This window comes from Vulpes lagopus, chromosome 23, assembly GCF_018345385.1.
Source record: "Vulpes lagopus strain Blue_001 chromosome 23, ASM1834538v1, whole genome shotgun sequence".
NCBI classification, from domain to species: domain Eukaryota; kingdom Metazoa; phylum Chordata; class Mammalia; order Carnivora; family Canidae; genus Vulpes; species Vulpes lagopus.
Genome location: NC_054846.1, coordinates 42,762,427 through 42,783,741, shown reverse-complemented (window position 1 = coordinate 42,783,741; position 21,315 = coordinate 42,762,427). Strand labels below are relative to the sequence as shown.

At 38.2% G+C, this 21,315-nt stretch overlaps 1 protein-coding gene across 3 annotated transcripts in view; it reads left to right on the top strand.

Moving 5' to 3' along the window:
- Positions 1 to 721: 721 nt before the first annotated feature.
- Positions 722 to 21,315, top strand: part of SYT1 (synaptotagmin 1) — a 533,799-nt gene continuing 513,205 nt past the window's right edge. For all 3 annotated transcript variants that reach the window (XM_041739097.1, XM_041739098.1, XM_041739096.1), the window contains exon 1: positions 722 to 1,071. The gene's annotated coding sequence lies outside the window, so the exon portion shown is untranslated. The remainder of the gene's footprint in view (positions 1,072 to 21,315) is intronic.

Below are 21,315 nucleotides of genomic sequence, written 5' to 3'. Positions count from 1 at the left end.
CTGGAATCCGGGGAGCAGCCTCGGGTCTACACGGACCCTGCACGGTCCCCCCGCCCCCCCCCCCCAGCCCTGCTGACATCCCGGCAGCAGCCTCGCGTCTACGCGGCCCCCTCCCCGAGTGTCGGGCCAGGCCGCCCCGCGCGCTCGCAACTCCTCGGGGTCGGGGGGGCCGGAGACAAACTTTGCCTCCTCCCCGCCCCCCCACGTCCCCAGGCACCCGCAGCCCGTGCGCCCACACACCTCGGGACTCCGAGGGGTGCTGTCGCGGTCTGGGCATGCTCAGTATCGGGGCAGGATTTGATTGAAAGTTAAAAAAAAGAAAGAAAGAAAGAAAGAAAGAAAGAAAGAAAGAAAGAAAGAGAGCGAGGGAGCGCGAGGAGGCGTGGGGGCGGGGGCGGCTGTGCGCGGGGCCTGCGGGCGCGGAGCGGGTTGCGGGGCTTCCCCAGGCGGATGCCCTTGAGGCGGTCTCCTTGGGGGGCCGCCCCCGCCCCCGCCCCCGCCCCCGCCCGGGTCCCCCGCCCCGGTCCCCGGCCGCCGCGGGCCGCACACCCACGGAGGGCGCTGGGCTGGGCGACGCCGGCCGCGCGGACCCGCCCCCTGCGAGCCGCCCGGATTGGCTCCTCGGAGCCGCGTCCCGGGTGCAGCCAATGAGGCGGCCGGGGCGGGGGCCGCGGGGCGGGGCTGCGGGCGGCCGCCTCCTCCCGGAGGGATTCCTGGAGGAGCTGCAGTGTGGGGATGCTCTAGCCCGAGCGCTGCCCGCCGCGCCGCGCCTCCTCCGCCTCCGCCTCCGCCTCCTCCGCCTCCCGCAGCCGCAACTTGCAGCCGCGCCCGGGCCAGCCCCCCGGGTGGTGTGCACGGCGCCCCGAGGGGTGTGTGCAGCGCGGGGGCGGCCCTGGGACCGGCTGGCGGCCCCGGGGAGCCTCCCACGCACCCACACCCACGCGCCCCTTTTGTGTTGCAGGCTGCCCCTCCACGAGCAGAGGCAGCGGGAGGACGCGTGCGCCCGCACGGGTCCACGCGGGCAGAGCCGCGGGGACGGACACCGGCACCCCCTCCGGGTCCTGCCTGCAGGTAAGACGGCGACTCCCGCCGCGTGGCCGCCTTGCCCGGACCCGGCTGCAGGACCGGCCCCCCTGGCCGCCTGGGTCTGGGCGGTGGGGGCTGCTGCAGGGGAGGGCGCTCCGGGGGGGGGTCGTGATCCGCGCGCCCCGGGGGCAGCTCCTGCAGGAGCGCCCGCGATGGAGCCCGGAGTTGCAGCTGGGCCCCCCGCCCCATCCTCTTGCTCCCTCTCCCCTGCTCATCCTTTCTTCTCCATCGCATCTCCCACCTCCCCCGCCCCCGGGCTCGGGCTCTCTCGCGTCCCCACCCTCCTCCCATCCGAAGGAGGCACAGGGTTTCCTTTCTCTTCCCGGAGAGGATCGCCTCTTCTCAGAGCAAAGAGGGGGGTCTACGGGGTCGCGAGGGGTCGCGGGGGGTCGGGGTGGTGATGGTGGGGGGACCAGGGTAGAGACAAACCTTTGCAAAAATTCGAGAACTGAAAGCAATTGGAGGGAATAAAGGTAGTCAGGCTCCAGCCCGGGCTGTCGGGAGGGCAAGCATCAAGTTTGACTCCTTCTCCTCCTTGCAAGACGCTGTGCCTCTCACTTGATTCCTTCCAACGAAGCAAATGTAACCCACTGATCTAACCCACTTTCAACTGCTTAATTGCCGTCGCTTTGAGGTGCCACCATCCCACTTTGCCCGTTGGCCTCTGTCCTGCGGGGCCGGCTAGGGGCTTCTGCCCATCCGTGGTAGCCTCTGCTGAACTTTCAGGGGAGGGGGGGGGTTCTCGTGTAAAGAAAAAAAAAATTCAAAAACCAGATCATTACTTAGTCCTGAGGTTCCCTGCTATGGCCTTTGCGTTGGGGGGCAACGGATGTAAAGTTTCAAAACATTTGCAAGGGACACCAGTGTGACCGGGAGGGTTGGATTTCTACTTTGAGAAAGCTAATCTTCTCGTTCGTTTTGCCTACGTGTTGATTCCTACTTTATTGACCATTAACCCTTCAGTGAAATGAAGCAACTGTTTCACTGATAATGTGTATGCAGTTGCCAGCTCTCTCGGCCCTTTCACTCTGTGTGCCTTATGTTGCCGGGATATCCAGGTCCTGCCTTGCCTGATTTTCTTTTAATGAGGATGTTGGGCGATGCAGACGTGGTGTGAGTGCAATTTCAGTTCTCCATTTGGGAGGCACATGGAAGCTCAGTTGGCCACGAATCCTCTTGTAGTGGAACAAAGTTTAGAAAGTAATCGTAGGGAGATAACCTCAAATTTTAAAAATCTTAAAAGGCAAATTTTGTTCTCGTGTCTTACTATAAGAGGAAGATATCCAAAGAGCCCTGTTCCCTGGCTGCCCACACCATAGGTCGAGCAAAAGGTCCTTGTTGGACAGAGCCTTGACAGCAGCTTCAGCAACATGCAATTCCCTCATCGGCGCTGTACACCTTCCTTTCCTGTTATTCATGACCAGGATGGCTAAGTGATTGTTGTCGGACGGGAGGAGGTAGAGAGCAGTGCCCGGGAAAGCATTCCAAGTGCTTCCAAGCATTCCAGAGGGAAGCCAGCAGATGTTAGCGTCCAGCTGAATCCCTTCTTTTGGTTTATCAGGGGAAATGCCAAGTCTCACTTTTTTTTTTTTTCCTACGTGCACCCTTGGGATAAGAAAAGGTAATCTTCTTTCTAACTCTATCGGCTCTTCCACACTAATTTATGTACCCCAGAAAGCCTTTTTTTCTTTTTTCCAGCACATAGCTTTGGTGTATAAGTTTATACGTTGACTTAGAGAAGGCCTGGTTTCATTTGCCATCACTGTAAATGCACATTTTCTAAACCCATTTTCCATTTGAGGCACTTATCTTTCCTATCTAAGTAGAATTGTCTAGTCACAAAAACAAGATCTTCCATCTAAGGTTTTGACATTTAAATGCCTTTTTTTTTTTTAAATGTATCTCTGTTGAAAGCTAACTAATTTTTTAGAGGTACCACCTTTTGGATACAAGGACAAAAGGACAATCCCTTAATTGCCTCATGTGTGTACAACTGAATTAACAAGTTTAGACATGAAAAGATGTACAAAGAGGAACCCAATTACTTCCCATGTGAGCAAATTAGGATTTTGTTTGCTTATTTCTCTCCTGTCTTAGGAAAGGTAAAACTTTGGGCTTGATTTGTGACATTTATTTTCATGTCTCTTTACAAACGTTAATTATAGCAATGACATGTGAGAGAGATGCATAGGAGTGTTTGGTTTCTCGCATACTTCTGAAAAATTAAGCCTTTTATATTCTAGAAGTCAGAACTAATTCTAATATATAGTGAGTGTGTTGAGAAGAGACTTGAAATGATACATTGTAAGAAATTATTTCCCTGTCATCCCATAAAATGTTCTAGCATGACAATTTTATACAGTCTTCATATTTTCTCCTTTAAAAAGAATGTCTTAGTAAATCTTATCAATGTTTCAGGGCAAATATGGTAAAGAGGCTTTAACATATATTTATCAGAACTAAGGGCTGCTCCTATACAGAGGAGATGCTAAAATATTAATTCTACAAAATACCACACAATAGAGAGTTGCAGAGTGGTTTGAAGCTTCGTTTCCTAATGGAGAATAGTATTCTATTTGGTCCGATGATCGGATAGTTCTAATCAAGAAATATGAAAATGGATAACATGGTATTTACATGATAAGATTTGCATCTTAGGCTTGGTGCTAACTGAAAATAAAACAATATGCTAGCTTTATTATTATTTATTATGAAAATAAGCTATGGTTACATTTGCAAAATGAAATGGAAGATTAGTAAATAAAAAGCAGAATGTGTTAGAAATCTGAAAGTTAATTGGAACTCCCCGTTAGCCTAATGACACCTTGGACACGATATCAATTCCTCTCTTTTGAAGTCAGTTTATGAAGTCAATTTAGAGAAATTCCCTGAAACAGGTTTTGAGAACCATCTAATCTTAAGGAATTCTACTTAAGACAGACAATTATATGAGCCTGAAATACTTATAGCTCTTATGATTTCCAGTTTGTGCATGGCCGGGAAGAGATATCATTAATGCCAAATTGGAACATAACATTTTTTTTCTAATGGTAGTGATTAGATGATTTGGGGGAGGGAAAGCAGAAATAAAACAGTTTGATTACATAATGGAACAAATTTGTTCTGTTATTACAAAAAGCCAAGACCAAAGTTTGACTTTGTGCCATAGCATAATGTAGGTATGGGTTTTGCAAGTGTTTTTGCTAAGCGGTAATGCTTTTTTTAAATTAAGTATCTGATCTACTTGTGGATTTTTAAAATTTGTAATTGATTTGCTTGTCATAAATCCATCTGTATCAAAAGTGTAATGTATAAGAGATGCTTTTTAGTTGAATTTGTTTTCCATTCATTTGAATTTGCTTTTCCATTGAAATTGGCCAAAGCTATTTAAACCGGAATAAAGTGTATGGCAGCCTAAATACATAAGTATTTAGCATTTAGGGATATATATACACACATATGTGTATATGTGCACACATATGCGTTTACATGTGTATACATTTTTAAATTATGTAACTTTTTCTAAGAGGATTAGAAATTAATGGACAGTGTCAAAACTGCTGAAGCTAGGGAGTACTCCTGTAAAAAAGTACCATTTAAAGAAAAATAACAATGTCTTGGGGATGCTTTTAATGGTATTTTGGATGAAAGCCTAGGAATACCCAGAGGCAAAATGAATGGGGGGTCTAGATCTTTCCCTTTATATAGCTCTTCTATGGCTTTGGCAAGAAGTTATTTTTGCATGAATCATGGTTTAAAAAAAAAAGCCTCTTAGAACAAGAAAATGCACTTCTATATACAGGTAACAAGCTGAAATCATATTTTTACATGATTTGGACATAATGGAAGGATAAACTTTCTGTTTTTCTAAGGCTCTTATCAGGTGTTTCTTTCAACATTTGCATAAAGATAAACTTGTTCCTAATCTTTTACATAATTGAATGGCATGGTTATCATTGCTTTTTCAGGTAAGGGCTTGTGAATTGGTATCTTTAATACTTACTCTAGTAATGATCAATATTTTTTGTAATATTTTTGAAAACTTGATTTAAACCTCTCCATTAAGGGTGCCCCCCCCTTTTTAAAGCACAATTTCTCTAGTTAGAAGAAGACAGTATTTTTCCTTTAGCTTCTCTGTCATTTTAAGAGTTCTTGAAGAACTATTTTATGTTGACTATAAGATAAACTATGGTAGCAGGGCATATAGATATCATTCTACTCATGTGTTAGTAATAGGAAAATAAACTTATTTTAAATTATATTGCAAATATATTCATGGTATCTATTGCAAGAAAGAGAGCATGCTGTCCTTTCTTGTATCTATGAATAAAAGTTTAACTTTTACTATTTTTTTAAAATTATTTTAAGGTGTACAGTGAGAAATTTGCTATGTTGTCAAAAGAGTAAGCACTGGAAATGCTATTTGTGTAGTTTTAAATAGAATTATAGAGGTCTTATTGCAAAGAAGCCTCCTTTTCAAATATGTTTCCTTCGTTTAAAAAGTGTTTAAGAGAGTTCTAAAACAAATTAAAGTTCAATTTAGAATAAAAATAAAATAGCATTAGAAATGAATTTTCTGCCACATGTTTAAAAAGAGGCAAAGCATTTTTTAAAAAATCATTTCTCTAATTTTTATATTTAGTTTAATTATAAATTTTAATTGTATAGAACTAGTTCTTATTCTTTCTGGGTTTCTTTTTGTGTCTACAAAGCTCAATGCTTAGTTTATGTGGCACGCTGGTTTCCATAATTTACCAGTAATGTAAATGAGGGGAGGTCAAAGTTCATCTTTTTGGTTACCAATATTGTGGAGATATAAAGAAAAAATACTGGTCATTCCTATATTGGTCTCACATGTTGTATGTTGAACACACTAATTATACACATAGGGAGTAATTTTGTTAAAGAGGAGCCCTGGAAAATTGTAAAGCAGATGAAGATAATAAATGCCCTTTATTTCTTAGCTGTTTGTACAAAATGGGAGCTGAAAAATTTCCATGCAGAACAAGAATGGCCTTTTTCAGCTAGTATAAGAATCTAGTGAAACTATTGGGTTAAGATATAATTTCCTAACAGGCCTGTAAGACAACATTTCATCACACATGCCAGACGGCAACTCGGCTAGAATAACCCCAAATACTGTGGGTAAGACATGTGGTTAAGTGCCTTAGTCAGGAATTAATTTTCGGTTGAAATATCCAATGAATCAAATCCAGGTATGGTACTGAAACTTGAGTCTGACTTCATCCCAGTGAACCTGTTTCTCTCTCAGTGAAGTGTAGCCTTGCTTTTAATTCTGTATAGCGTAGAGTTCATATCATTATTTGTTTGTTTGCCAAAGAGTATTATGAGTAAAAGAGGTTGTATTTTTTTCCTTCAATAGGTAAATGTTTTCTTTTTCTTTTTTTTTATTCTCTAAATAATTCAACTAGATAATCAAGGATAAAATGCACACAGGCACTTAAACACAAATAGAATCAGAGGTATTGAAATGTAGATCATTCTTATACCACAATTGCTTAAATGATACACACTATACCTTGTTGTCCTCCCACATCTTCCCTGACTACAACCATCTTTCCAGTCTCAGGGGGTTTGAGGGGGGAAGGCAGGCCAGGCCACCTGACGCCTCCGAGGAGTAGTTCCCAGGTGTGGCCTCCAGGGGGCAGTCTCTTGTTTCTAGAGGTCCCCTCTCTGGGACAACCTTGGGGCCCAGACTTCACTGGAGCTTGGAAGCTGGTAATTGGATTTACTAATTGCTACTTAGAGATTTGTGGGCATATTTTCATCAAGATGAAGGCAAAAGCACATGCAATACTCAGACAAAAAAACATACACAGCTATTCCAAAGTTAGTGCTAAGACTTACCAAATGTGATGTTGACCGTCTGTGTTTTACAGTAACTCATGAAAGAACTTTTATCTCATGTAATTTCCTTTCACTACACACACAAAGGATCCAAGCAGATGGTGAGATTGTGAAACTATGAATCGGTTCACAGTAACTTTCTGTGCTTTTGAATACCATTGGGTAAAGCTGAAATTACTGTTAAAAAAGAATTTCAGATCCTTGGATTGGCTTTAGTACTTGTGAAATGTACACCTGTGTCTTGTTAGGGAGCCCCTATGCATTTACATTACTTGTCCTTATCATCACAGATAATCGAGGATTGGTTTGCATTTCATGGAACCTCTGGATATTATTTTGAGATCCCAAATAAGGTTGCTTTTAGGATGGGTTATTATTTTCCGACATAATTTTTGAGGGTTACTGTAAATGTAAACCATAGTATAGCCTCACGGCAGCAGTCTAGACTCACAAAAATGTCAATGTGTCATTGTGTGCACTCTCCTTGAGGAGGAGAAAGAGCAATCGAGACTATCTTTTCCTTCATGACGTACTGTACCCAGTATTCTAGCCGTATAAGCAGAGGATAGGACCTTATTTATCACCTATAAACTATAGACACTGCTTAATTCTGAGAAAAAAAAAATCAACAATAGTTTTTAGACCACTAATGACTTTTGAAACAGGGACAAGTAGTGTAACACGGGTTGCAAAGGCCTAGCTGAACTTCCCTAGCAATCACGCTTTGAGTTAGCAAGATTATGAAAAAGAGTTGACACAATTTCTCAGGAGAAAGACAAGGGAGCAAAGCACCGAATCTGTTTCTGACTTGGACTGCCTGCCAGGTCCTGGTTTACAAGGCTGGCTTTCTGTGTAATCCCCAGCATTTTTATCAGATTTGAGGAATGAATAAAGTGAACCATTGGACATTTGAGCATATTTCCAGAGCACCAGAATCTCCTCTATAAATAGAATAACATCACCATCCTATTTTAACCAGTTTCCAAGCTCCAAGGCCACAGTTTTTATATTTAAATGTGTATAAATCAGACCATTATATTCCTAAAAATGCTCGAGTTTTATCTCGAGAGTACAGGAAACTCTCATGTTAAAAGCGTAGTTCACGACATGATAATACATATATCTATTTTTAGTATTTTTATTAAGTTATAACGTTAAATTAAAAAAAAAACTAAGCAATCACCTTGAGATATATCTAATAATTCAGGAAAGTGACATTTCAACCAAAAAAGCCAACATCCTCCTCAATTGACCAAAACTGGCTTGGCTTTTAAATTGTGAAAACGAAATAAGACCAAAAAAACAAAATGTACTTGATATGCAGGTTTCCAATTTTTTTTTTTTAAATCAAGAATCCTAGATATTTTCTAAGCCACTTCTGGACACCACAAAATGAATATTGATGCTAGCGGAGAGCTAGCTCCCTTAGGAAAGAGTAGACTAGTTCTGCTAAGGCTTTGAGAATGTTTCAGGATTTACATATTGAACACATAGCAACAGTTTTATTTCTCTTGACTTCTGGACCCTTGGGCCTCTTTGTGTTGAAGTGCATCACTACCCCCTGCCAGAGTGGAAAAGGTCTGCTCAGCTCTCCAGCCACAAGCGATCTAGTAACTCCCTTGCCGTCCCTTGCACTTTCTTCCTCACTCTCCTCTTCCTTTCCTACCCTCCCCTTATTCTTTCTTCTTTCCTGTTTTTTCTATCTTAATGAGTTATCTTCCTATAGAATCACTAACCGGGAGCTTAATACTCTAGGACCCATACTAATCTCTAGCAGCTGGATTTAATATTATTTTTTTTGTCAACAAGCAAGAAATTTAATTCTTAATTTGTATACATTTTTAGGTTAGCTTCACAAAACAGCTAGAGGAATAAGGGAGCAGCCTCTTCACTTGTTTATGGACTGTGCCATGATTTGAATGTTTTTAAGATCTTGCAGGTGAACTCTAGCCTACTGGTAATTTCAGGAACAAATTTGACTACAAAGCGAATGAACAATAATGTTTGAAAGTGCACACAAATGGCATGTCCTATTAGGCACTTTTTTCTCCCCATTTTGTTCTTCTAATGATAGCAATTAAATCATTATTTTCGTGACAGTTACAGAGCACGGTATTTTTAAAGAATTGCATTGCCTTATTTGACTTTGATGATGAAGAGATTCTCCATTTTACAGTTGCAATAAAGGAGATGAAGTTGTTTGCTTGCAATTACACACTTAGGAAGCCTTTTATAATTTTTACCTACTGGATCATACTGACTCAGCATTCAATAGAGAAAAAAATATGTTTTCAAATTTTCTCAAAATATAAGTAGTAGTTTGCTATTTCCTATAAAGATTAGAAATTAACATCACTAAATTTGGATACACTATTTACATTGAGGAGATAGGGAGGTTTTAACACACTGGCATTTCATTTGTGGCCCTAACTTTGAAGTAAATTGTATGTATATTTTAAAATTATCCAAAGGACAGTTTTCTTAAATTTAAGAGAAGTCACTAAGCCTGAGTCACTAAGCTCAGTTGGCCCTTAGTCATTGCTATATCAGTGCAATATGAGATGTCATCACACTTGTTTTTTTTTTTTTTTTACTGGTCAACTATAGGATCCTAAGCCACCTCCCAAGTGCACAGAGATGTGATCGAGATAGTGAGGGATGTAGCTTCACCCCAAGTTCTTTATCCTCATCTCTCATTATCTGCCTCATTCACACTCACACACACAACTTGCTACTGCTTCCTGAACCTAATATTAATGGAAGTCGTGAATCTAGCAATGCTTTTCCCTTCTACTCCATGATAGAGGATGTTAAGCAGGGAACATATCCAAGCCCCAGTTATTTTTTTTAATATTTTTTTCTTTATTTATTATTTATGATAGTCACAGAGAGAGAGAGAGAGAGAGGCAGAGACACAGGCAGAGGGAGAAGCAGGCTCCATGCACCGGGAGCCTGATGTGGGATTCAATCCCGGGTTTCCAGGATCGCGCCCTGGGCCAAAGGCAGGCGCCAAACCGCTGCGCCACCCAGGGAACCCCCCCACCCAGTTATTATTCAGTCGTCACTGAAGTCCATCAATTGACAATTCTTAATGTGAAGAAATAAACACGTTTGTGAGTGTCAAGAGCCATACATGCTGTGATGTGGACTGACTTAATTGACTCTCTCGCTGATCCGATATGAGGAAACAGGAGTTTGAATTAGGAAAGACCTATAGAAAGAATGCAAGATTAACTAGAGCATAGGAGAGGTATTTATAGGGATTCCTGGACAAACACAAGGTAATCACATTCTTGTGTTCTTATTACATGTCAGGCACTTTTCTGTGTACTTTCCATGCTTCATTCTTTTCAGTATTTTCAATAATCTATAAGGTTTAAGTGAGAAAATTGTGGAAAAAAGTAACTTGTCAGAGTGGTATGCCTGTTCTGTGGTAGGATATGGATTCAGACACAAGCAGTCTATTTACAGAACCAATACTCAACCATAAGCAATCATGTAATCGTTAAGTTCCTCAGTGGATGAAGGGGAACAAATGGTGACCAAGAAGTAGAGGTGTCTGAAATAGATCCAGGAGTCCCAAGCAGACTTTATCTACTTCATAATTTGAATCAATATGGCCATCAAGGTGATGTGACACAAGCCTGAAACTTACAGACCTGCATAAAATACCTACTCTGTCATGGTAAGCTTCAGTAAGATATTTCACTGCTAGAAGTTTCATTTCACCAGAAAGAGAAATGTAACAATGTTTGCAAATTGTCTCATACCCTGTTAGTAGGAGGCAGATCTGGCTGGCCACCCTTGTCAGCCATTTTTTTATTAGAAACTCTTTCACTTGCAGAACTTCCACCTAACTCCAAATGGTTTAAGAAAGAAAAGGGTTTTGAGAGCTCAGGTTACCATAAAGTTCAGGAGTATTTTGGATTTGGTTGTAGCTGGAAATGGGAAATGAAACCACACAACCCCCTATTCCCTCCTCACCTCTCATCTTGGTTCTTTTCTCTGCCATCACTTTATTTGGAGTCAGGCTCTTTGTTTACAGTGGTAGGAATGCATCAAGTGACTATAGGGTTATGTCAGAAATCTCCATGTAAAGATAACATCTCTTTTGCAAAAAAAAAAAAAAAATCTGGGATAAGCTCGATGGGAACAACTTGGATCACTTGCCCTGAACTCTTGAAATAAGATACTTACCTAGGCTGAGCATAGTGTCATTCCTGGATTTAAAAGTTGGAAATAAATAAATAAATAAATAAATAAATAAATAAATAATAAATAAATGTTGGAAATAGCATTACTTAACGGAAAGAGAGTTTAGCTGTTATAAGAAGGAAAAATGACTAGATTTAGGGCAGGCAGAAGCAGCACTCAGTTCATAAGGTACAGGCACTGACCCTGAGAAAGGATGTGAGCTGGCATTAATGATGGAGCAGGCTCCTAGAAAGCCCCTCTTGTTCCAGACACTAACCCCTCAGTTGGTGAGTCAGGGGAAAATCCAGGGGATTCTAGGGAAAGGTCCATAATAGTTGAGGATGTAGAGAGGAGTGGCACTCAGAGGCTTGGAGCAATGGCCATTTACCAACATTTTCCATACTATGGAGTATGGAAATACTCAATAGTCTGTTAACAGGTATGACTGTATTTGTGTAGGAAGACTGAATATTCAGAGGCTGAGGGCTAAGTTGAGTGTCATTTAATTCTATTTGGGTCCTTACTGCCTTTCTTTCTCTTTTTTTTTACTGCAGTAGGCAGGTACTTGTAGAACTTGAGGATTCTTAGACTTTGAGCTCAGGAAAGCCCAAAACAGCAAACTGAAGATATGTACGGGGCCAGCTGTGCATAGGCCACTACTTTAAATGTTTGTTGGGTGTGTGGGGTTACTTCAAGTTTATAACCATCCTAATTAATACCTTAACCACTTGTATATTGCCATAGATACAACATAATGAATTTGCACTGCATTTTCTCCTTGCTGCACCCCAAAATGAAAAGGAATTATTTTAAGAACAACGTGTGTTTCTCAGGAAGTACTCACATGCTTTTATTACATGCCAGGCATTATTTTGGATGCTGGGAAGTTAGAAGCAAACACAGCAGACGAGGCCCCTGCTTCTAAGGCAGACGACGAAAACCAACATCACTTAAGAGCAAAGCACAGCTAAGCTGGTTTGAAAAAGAAATGCTATGAGATAATAAAACAGGCGAGTAAATAAAGCAACATTGGAGACTCTGGTCAACTAAGAATATGCAAGTTGAGGCATAAAAGAAGGGACCAGCTACCTAAAAAGCAGAAGAGCCCTATGGACAGAGGAACCCTGTGCAGAAGCGCTGCCAAGGAAGTGAGTGCAGTTTGCTCATGGAAGAGACAAAAGGCAAATAGAGCTGAAGTGTAAAGATGCTGGGTCCATGAGTTGAACCCTGCTTTAATATTTTAACTAAACCAGTCTTAAACATGATCAAGGGAACTTTCAAAATGATACGATCACACAACCCCCACATCATTTAAAGATATGTGGTATCTTCTATCTGTGGAATCATTTCCAGTCTGGGTCCACAGGCTTACATTTTTTATGGTTGCCATCATGGAACATGTACCATTTCCACTCAGACTCTCAAAATGCCTTCTTAGGTGTCTTTCAGGTGTATATTTTCATCTTCCATATTCATCTTTAGAAGTGTAGCTCCTTTTCTTTCACGGCATGTATTCCTGAGACACCCTCGATGTACCTTCTGTTGAATCTTGATAACCTTTCTCATTTTGCCCTCATTTCTAAGGGAATCGCATCTGTGGCCTACGCCCACTTTTATGATTTCTCTGCATTTAAGTGAACACCTTGGCTTTTTATCACAGTAATGATTTTTTTCAATGTAATTTCCTTTTGACTATATATTCGATTATATCCTACAAAACTCTAATTTAGATTTTGAAACAAAAGTAAATAAACACTGGAAACATAATGAAACAAATCCTTTTGTGTCGATTGTCATTTAGACAACATGGGTCTCAGAGCATTAACCGGAAATTATTTTTCCTTTATCTGGTTTCATATCCTGGTTTCAAGAACTCAATAACCGAAGTCTACCTAGGTCATTTTATGATAGTAAACTGGGTGCTGACAGAGGCATATTAACTTCTGTGAGATTGCAGTACCACTCAATACACCGCAGCAGTAATGAAGTAATAATTAAAGCGTCAATCTTGAATGGCCTTCTGGTCTCCCTTAAGATTCCTCTGGACATTATACTCTGATAACCTATTTTGAAAATGGAGTTTTCTTTGCTGAAACCACGTAAGGCCACCTTTGTATGAATATTGCAAGAGTATTATGATAAACTCTTCTGGTCAATACGTGATATGCTCTGTTTTCCTTATCTGTGGAACCAATGCTCTTTTGGATCTTGAATAGCTTACGTTTTAGTACATATATATTTGCATATATTTGAATATTTTAAAATATCGCTGATTGCACCACTAACTGCAAGTGTTTCAGGATTTTGCAGTGGTATTTTTTTTTTATCATCTCTGACTTGCCAGTGCCTAAGAGACAGAAGGAAGAGAGCGTTCTCTAGAATCATTGCGTTTACTTAATACACAAACACACACAATAGGAACAGAAATTCAGTGAAATATTTTTTATTTTTTATTTTCATTATTAGTTGTGTTCTAATAATTCATCTTCAGTTCTCTTTTTTCCCCTCATTCATTAAATAAATATGGGCATGACCAAGTAAGTTAACAACGTACTAACAGGTAACAATCTGTAGTTTTAAAAATACTTCTCTTAAAAGTATTACCAATTTTCAAAGAATTACAGTGCATTTAAAATCCCATCAAACATATGTAAATAAAATGGGTATGCAGAAATACGCAGTGGCTTATTTTGAATATAAGGGATCATCATACTGCTTCCATACAACACCTGGTGCTCATTGCCATTGCACTCTTTAATCCCCAAAGACTATTTCACCCATTCCCGCTACCCACCTCCCCTCTGATAACCATCAGTTCGTTTTCTATAGTCTGTTTCTCGGTTTTCCTCTTTTTCCCCCATGACCATTTATTTTATTTCTTAAATTATATGAGTGAAATTAAATTACATTTAATTTAATATAAATTTTACGAGTGAAATCATATAGTATTTGTCTTTCTTTGACTTAGTTCACCTAGCATAATACTCTCTAGCTCCATCCACATTGTTGCTGCAAATGGTAAAATTTCATTCTTTTTTATGACTGAGTTATATCCCATTGTGTGTGTATGCATGTGTGTATATATATGCATCTTCTTTATCCATTCATCAGTCAGTGGACATTTGGGCTCTTTCTATAATTTGGCTAATGTTGATAATAGTTGCTATCAACATTGGGGTGCATGTATCGCTTCAAATTACTACTTTTGTATTCTTGGGGCAAATACCTAGTAGTGCAATTGCTAGATTGTAGGGTAGTTCTATTTCTAACTTTTTGAGGACCCTCCATACTGTTTTCCAGAGTGCACTGGATTATTGTTTTTAACGTCTACACAGAATCTGGCACCAAAGCTGTTATTGGTCATCCCCAATCAAGCAGATCCATGTTGGTCAGCTACGTTTTGAGAAATTCAGTTAATAGCTACTAGTTATAATAGCTAACAGCTAAAAACCATTAAGCTTTATTTTTGTTGAAACTGTGTCAGCGTGCTGTACTCCTTTTTTGGTTAGGAGCGAATTTTCTTGTAGAGTAGATACACAGATGTGGTTAGAATATAATTTCTCTTCCTTTAAGGTAGTGAGTAGAGAACTAGTCTATGGAACTAACAAAGACTGAGCATCGATACGTAGAATTTTGTGTTCACATTTAAAAACAATCAAATGATATAAAAACCTTCAGTCTGTCTAAGTTAGTGATGTGATTTTACTAGATTATCTCTCTGACACCTTTCATGATTCTTTTGGCTTTCCTGCTGACTGTGAATTTTTGCATAATGGTGCATAAGATTGGAGATTATGTCCTCAATCTTTCAGTCATTTCATTCATCTGCTCAAAGATATTTTAAGAGTACAAACTCCCAGACATCCCAACCACCTATAGAAGAACAAAGTATAGGTTCAGTTGAGAGATACCATAAGCCAGTAAAGATAACATACCCAGATGTGAACTGTGAGAAGGTCAGGATAGGGTAGGATTCGCTTTGATAATAAACAACAGGAGAACATGAGTGGCTTAAACACATAAGCCTTATTTCTTGCTCCTACTACTTAGCCATTGTGGATCTGTGTGTGTGTGTGTGTGTGTGTGTGTGTGTGCACGTGTGTGTGTGCGTGTATACACTGGCATGTGTGTGGCAGAGGGAGGGGTGGGGGACGAGTGTTTCTCAGATTTACATCCTCCTTCAAGGACCCAGACTGATGAGGGCCTCAGTGGCTTATAACACTGTCATTTCAACATCATGTTTAAGGATTCATTGCAGTAGAGAGGGAAGCACTGGAAGGTTCCTCACCGGCATTTAACTACTTTGACCCTATAAGAGGCAAAAATAATTTCTGGTCAGAGGTGATTAGCCAGACCCAGTCTACATGTCCTATAACTACAAGGGCTCAGAACGTAAAACTCTCCCCTGAGCCCTGGACTTGGAAGGAGAGGACGTCGTCAAGGTCTTAAAGCCTCTTCTCTAAGTTGCAACCGGAGACTGCAAAACATTTTGAAACCACGTAAGAATGAATGATCAATGAATTGAGGCAGCCATGGCTTCATAGAGGAGGCTATGCATGATCTGCACTCCGAGGGACTTTTGTTTTATTATGGGGGATGCTTAGTTCATACTTTAATGGAAGCTTGTCTTTTCTTGACCTGCATCTCAAACAGTGGGTATGTATTTGATTTAAGAAGGCCAGCCCTCCCGCGGCACTTGGCTCTACCTCAGTCAGCAGAGCATGTGATTGTCGGTCTTGGGATTGTGAGTTCAAGCTCCACGTTAGGTGGGTATAGAGGGGACTTAAAAGTAAAATCTTAAAAATGAAAAATGCCGGTACTCCTGGCATTTGGAGCATAAACTAAGTCATTTGTGACCTACGAGTCATTTCATTCCTGACATGAAAACAGCTGCCAGTTTAATAGATCAGTTTGGATATGTTAAAGACTCCTCAAATCCACCGCATCCAAATCTGAACTCATTCATTTCACCAACAAATCTAGTCTTTCCCCAAAGTCTTTGATCCTCATGAATATTCCACCATTCAACTAGTTGTGTTATCTAGAAACTCGTTTTCATAGGCTTCTCATCCTTAACCCCAAATCCAAAATATTTGATGTTTTGATCACTTTTGGCTCACAAATATCTTTTAAATTTGTTTACTTTTCTCTACCTCTATTGCCATACCATAATCAAAACAACCTGGCCTTAAAAAAAAAAAAAAAAAAAAAAAAAAAAAACAACCTGGCCTTATTAATTCTACTGTTAACTTGAGTTACCAGCCTAATTTCTCATATTATTTCTCTCATCTTCATGCTCTGGTCACATTGGTCTTCTTACAGGTTTTTAATATTCCAATCTTCTTCCTGCCTCAGGACCCTAGCACATGCTAGGGTCACTAAGTTAGTGATGTGATTTTACTAGATTATCTCTCTGACACCTTTCATTATTCCTTTGGCTTTCCTGCTGACTGTGTGAATTTTTGCATAAAGGTGCATAAGATTGGAGATTATGGCCTCAATCTTTCAGTCATTTCATTCATCTGCTCAAAGATACTTTAAGAGCACAAACTCCCAGACATCCTCAACCACCTATAGAGGTTACTATTTCTTTTTCTTTTTTTTTTGTATTATTAAGTATTTTGCAATATAAAGTTAGAATTTATTTCTATTACAATTCTTTTCTTTGAGAACTGTGGAATGTATCTGCTATGGGCAGACAATAACATTGTAATTCAAAAATGTAATACGGCTGACTATGTAAAAATAAATTACTATTATTTATGTTTGAGAACATGTTCAGTTTTTCCACATTATAAGAATAGGAATATATTACTTTTGAAAATTACAGAGCTGTCAAGAATTGGCAAACTGTGGTAGAGAGGGATTTGAACAGTAATTGAAATTTTTTTTTTAATTTTGGGAAACTAAGAGTTTAAGTTTGAAAATGTTGAATACTTAATTGCTTTTAAAGAAGAAATCTATTTATAAATTTTTATCTTATAGGTGAGGATACTCATAAGATTAAATTGAAGTAAAGTAAATCCTAAGTGGGATGTAAAGAAATGCTTAAAATATATATTACTGAAATTTTAATTTTAATCTTAGTATTTTTCCCAATTATTTTGGTAATGTGTTGTCTCAAAATCATAGCATCACAGATTTTTTTTTCTTGTTTGTTTCTTTTCTTTTTAATGGGAACACTCTGTGATCGAACATCCTCTGGGTGTGAAAACACATTTCCAGAAAATATCTGGAAAAAAATGCAGTGAAAAATAAATCTTCTGGCTAAACATGAAATAGTGAGATTGTAACAAATACAGGCTGATATGATCTTTAACATTCTTTGATTACTGATTACTCATTTGAGAATAATTGTGTCAAAAAAAATCTCTGAGATATGTTTTCATTTCTATACTCTTCTTCCAACAATAATGCATTAAACTATAAAATTATAGCAATCTTCTTTGTTCATTAATGTTTACTACCACAGTGCAGAAAGTCAGATTGAACTTGAGTGCTCTCTGAGTGCAGGAAGCATTTTTATGTTGTTTCCAATTATATACTCATTGTTGACCTACCTAGAGGTCCTTAGCACTTACTAAGTAAGTACTTAAAAATCTTTGATGAATATTACTGGATGAATCATCCTTGCTGATTTTGTTTTCATTTGTTTCTCACTCATTCCTATTTTTTTTCAAACAAATATAGTAACTTAATGTGTGATCTTGGTAATAAGAAATCTTCATGAACTGGAATTAATTATAGTTGACTCTCATTTTTATATAAGGTGAAAGATGACTTCCTTGTTTTTACAGTCTTTACCTCCCCAAATAAATTGGCCAGAGAGCTCATTATTAAGTTCCAAATGAATGTGTGTTGATTTAAGTGTTCATTTTGTGATAATTAAGAGTGTAAACATGTTGAAGAATATATTTCAATTCTATTTTGAGGGGACCACTATTTTAGATTATTTGAGGCAATGCTAACTATCTTTCAAAGAGATAATCATTGTTTTGCTTTACCTTTTCCCTTTATACTCCTCTTCATCTTTCTTACCACTCTGTTTTTAATTTCCTCAATTATATCAAAATCTGTACCATATTCAAGGCACAGAGATTTCTATTACTGAAAAACAAAGATACTCGTTCTGTATAGATTTTCGATATATGTCTAGTTCTCTATATTGGAAACTTTTTTAAAAGTATGATTTGTTGCCAGTAAAGAAGAATGCTTTAAAAAAATATTTTAACTTTTTAAGTGAAAATGCATTCTAAAAATTATTTAAAATATTCAAATAATCCAAAAATGTGTAAATTGAAAAATAGTTTTTCCCAAATCCCTTGTTACTTCCCAGATGTAACCACTGTTAGGAGCCTCTTATACCTACTAAGAAAAGTATTATATGCATATGCAAATATAGTACATTTAAAATCAGTATTCCATTATATACAATGTGTGTAATGCACACTTTAAGTGATTAGATGATTTTACTTGGGGTAATATTTCATACAAACTATAATTATTTTGAAATGTATATATTTTTAATATTAGAAAGAGTTATATAAATTATTCTTGGTTAATACAACATGGAATAATTCTATAAAATATGTTAAATGCAAGTGGTTTGGTTTACTTTAAGCTAATTCAGTTTTATAATTTTAAGTATTTTCTGGTATAGTTTATAAAGATTGTGTCAAAACACATAAGATATATTAAGTGCTTTTATAGATTTGAACATATTTAAAGATGTTTTTAAAGTTCCACTTTTATCATATTGCAAAGTATTCTTGGGTAGCAGATATTATAATATCTTGTTTACAATTAATACTTTCATCAGTTATTATTAGTGATCATAATCTTCTATAGTATTTTTAATGTTTGATTTCCTTTATATATTCAGACAGTATTATAAATAAAAATGTTATAATCACATTTAGTATATCTTTGAAGGCTGAAATATGCTAATCTTAAGGACTTTAAAGTATTTCAAGATCTAATGTTTTTAAGAATGATCTTGCACATTTTAGCTATGTGACAAATATTTTAAAACAAAGAGTATATGGAAGATATTCTAAGGAACATGAGGTTTTCAGGAGTTTAAACAAAATTCATTACATTTACTACAAATAGTTTACATGTAGAGAGCTTTAATTACGTGTCATGTGCCATTCTAAGAATTTTTGTGCATTACTCATTTAATCCTACTTCAAACCTATTGCGAGCTTTGTACTATTATTATGGCCATTTTGGAAATGAGAAAATTTAGGTCACAAAAATGATGCTTTTACTCACAATTATACCACTGGTGTTACAGCTGGGATTCAAGAGGAGGGTTTCGCTTTAGAGTTACTAAGATCTAGATCATTTATTCTTTCATTAATTCAGAAAACTGAGCATTAGGTTAAAAATACTCAGTATCAATAACCTAGAGCCTTCAAAGAGCCTACCTTTTATCAGGGGCAAAAAAGAAGTGGAAAAAAAAGGGAGAGAGGGAGGGAAGGAGGTAGGAAGGAAGGTAGAAAAGGGCTTTGATGGTGGTATATTTTATTTAGCAAAGTGCCATTAAGGAAGTAAAAACACAAGCAACAAAACAAGTTAAGAAAGCAGAGACTGCCAGTTTTGGCAATAAAGGCATAATGCATTTTATTACTATTTCTTTTTTGTATTATTAAGTATCCTTTTTTCAATATAACGTTAAAACTTATTTCAATTACAATTCTTTTCTTTCATGCTACAGCTATTGTAACCTTTAGTAGCATATAATTATTTTAGAATAGATCATTTTTAATGATTCATTATGTATGATGTCATTTGATGAACTAATTAACTTTTTAAAAATTGAGTTATAATTAATATACAGTCATATTAGATACAGTATACAATATTTCAGGTATTCAACAATTCTATGTATTTCTCAGTGCTTATCATGATCAGTGTAGTCTTAATTCCCTTTGTTTCACCCATTCCCACCCACCCACCTCCCCTCTAGCAACTACCAGTTTTTCTCTGTATTTAAGAGACATTTGTTTCTCTCTTTTTTGTTGTTAGTTCATTTGTTTAGTTTCTTAAATTCCACATATAAGTGAAATCTTAGGGTACTCTGTCTGACTTATTTTACTTAGCATATACCCTTTAGGTCCATTCATATTGTCCATCATTCTTTTTTATGGCTGAGTAATATTATATATATATATATATATATATATATATATACACACAAACAACATCCTCATTATCCATTTATCTAGTGATGGACACTTGGGTCACTTCCATAACTTTGTTTTTTTGTAAATAATGGTGCAATAAACATTGGGGTACATATATCATTTTGAATTATGTTTTCATTTTCTTTGAGTGAATACTCAGTAGTAGAATTACTGGATGATATGGTAATATTATTTTTAATTTTTAAGGACATTCCTACTGTGGCTACACCAATTTGCATTTCCACCAACAGTGCAAGGGGTTCTCTTTTCTCCACATCTTTTTCAATACTTGTTATCTCTTGACTTTTTGATCTAATCCTCCTCACAGGTATAAGATGGTATCTCATTGTGGTTTTGATTGCATTTGCTGATGATGAATAATGTTGAATGTCGTTTCATGTGTCTGTTGGCCATGTGTATGTCCCCTCTGGAAAAATGTCTACTCAGGTCCTCTGTCCATTTTTAATCCGATTATTTGGGGGGTTTTGGTGTTGAATAAGGGTTATTTTGTATATTTTAGATACTAATCCTTTATTGGATATATCATTTGCAAATATCTTCCCTATTCAGTGGGTTGCTCTGTCAACTTGTTGACAGTTTCCTTTGCTGTGCAAAAGCTTTTTATTCTGCTGTAGTCCAATAGTTTATTTTTGCTTTTGTTTCCTTTGCTTGAGGGGATGTATCTAGAAAAATGTGTCTGTGGATGATATCAGAGAGTCTACTGCCTATATATTCTTCTAGGAATATTATGGTTTCATGTCTCACATTTAGGTCTGTAATCCATTTTGAGTTTATTCTTGTGTATGGTGTAAGAAAGTCCAGTTTCATTCTTTTGCACATAGCTATCCAGTTTGTTCAGCACCATTTAAGACTCTTTCCCCTATTGTATGTCCTTGTGGCCTATGTCATAGATTGACCATATAAGTGTGGGTTTATTTCTGGGGGTATCTATTCTGTTCTTTTAGGTCTCTGTTTTTGT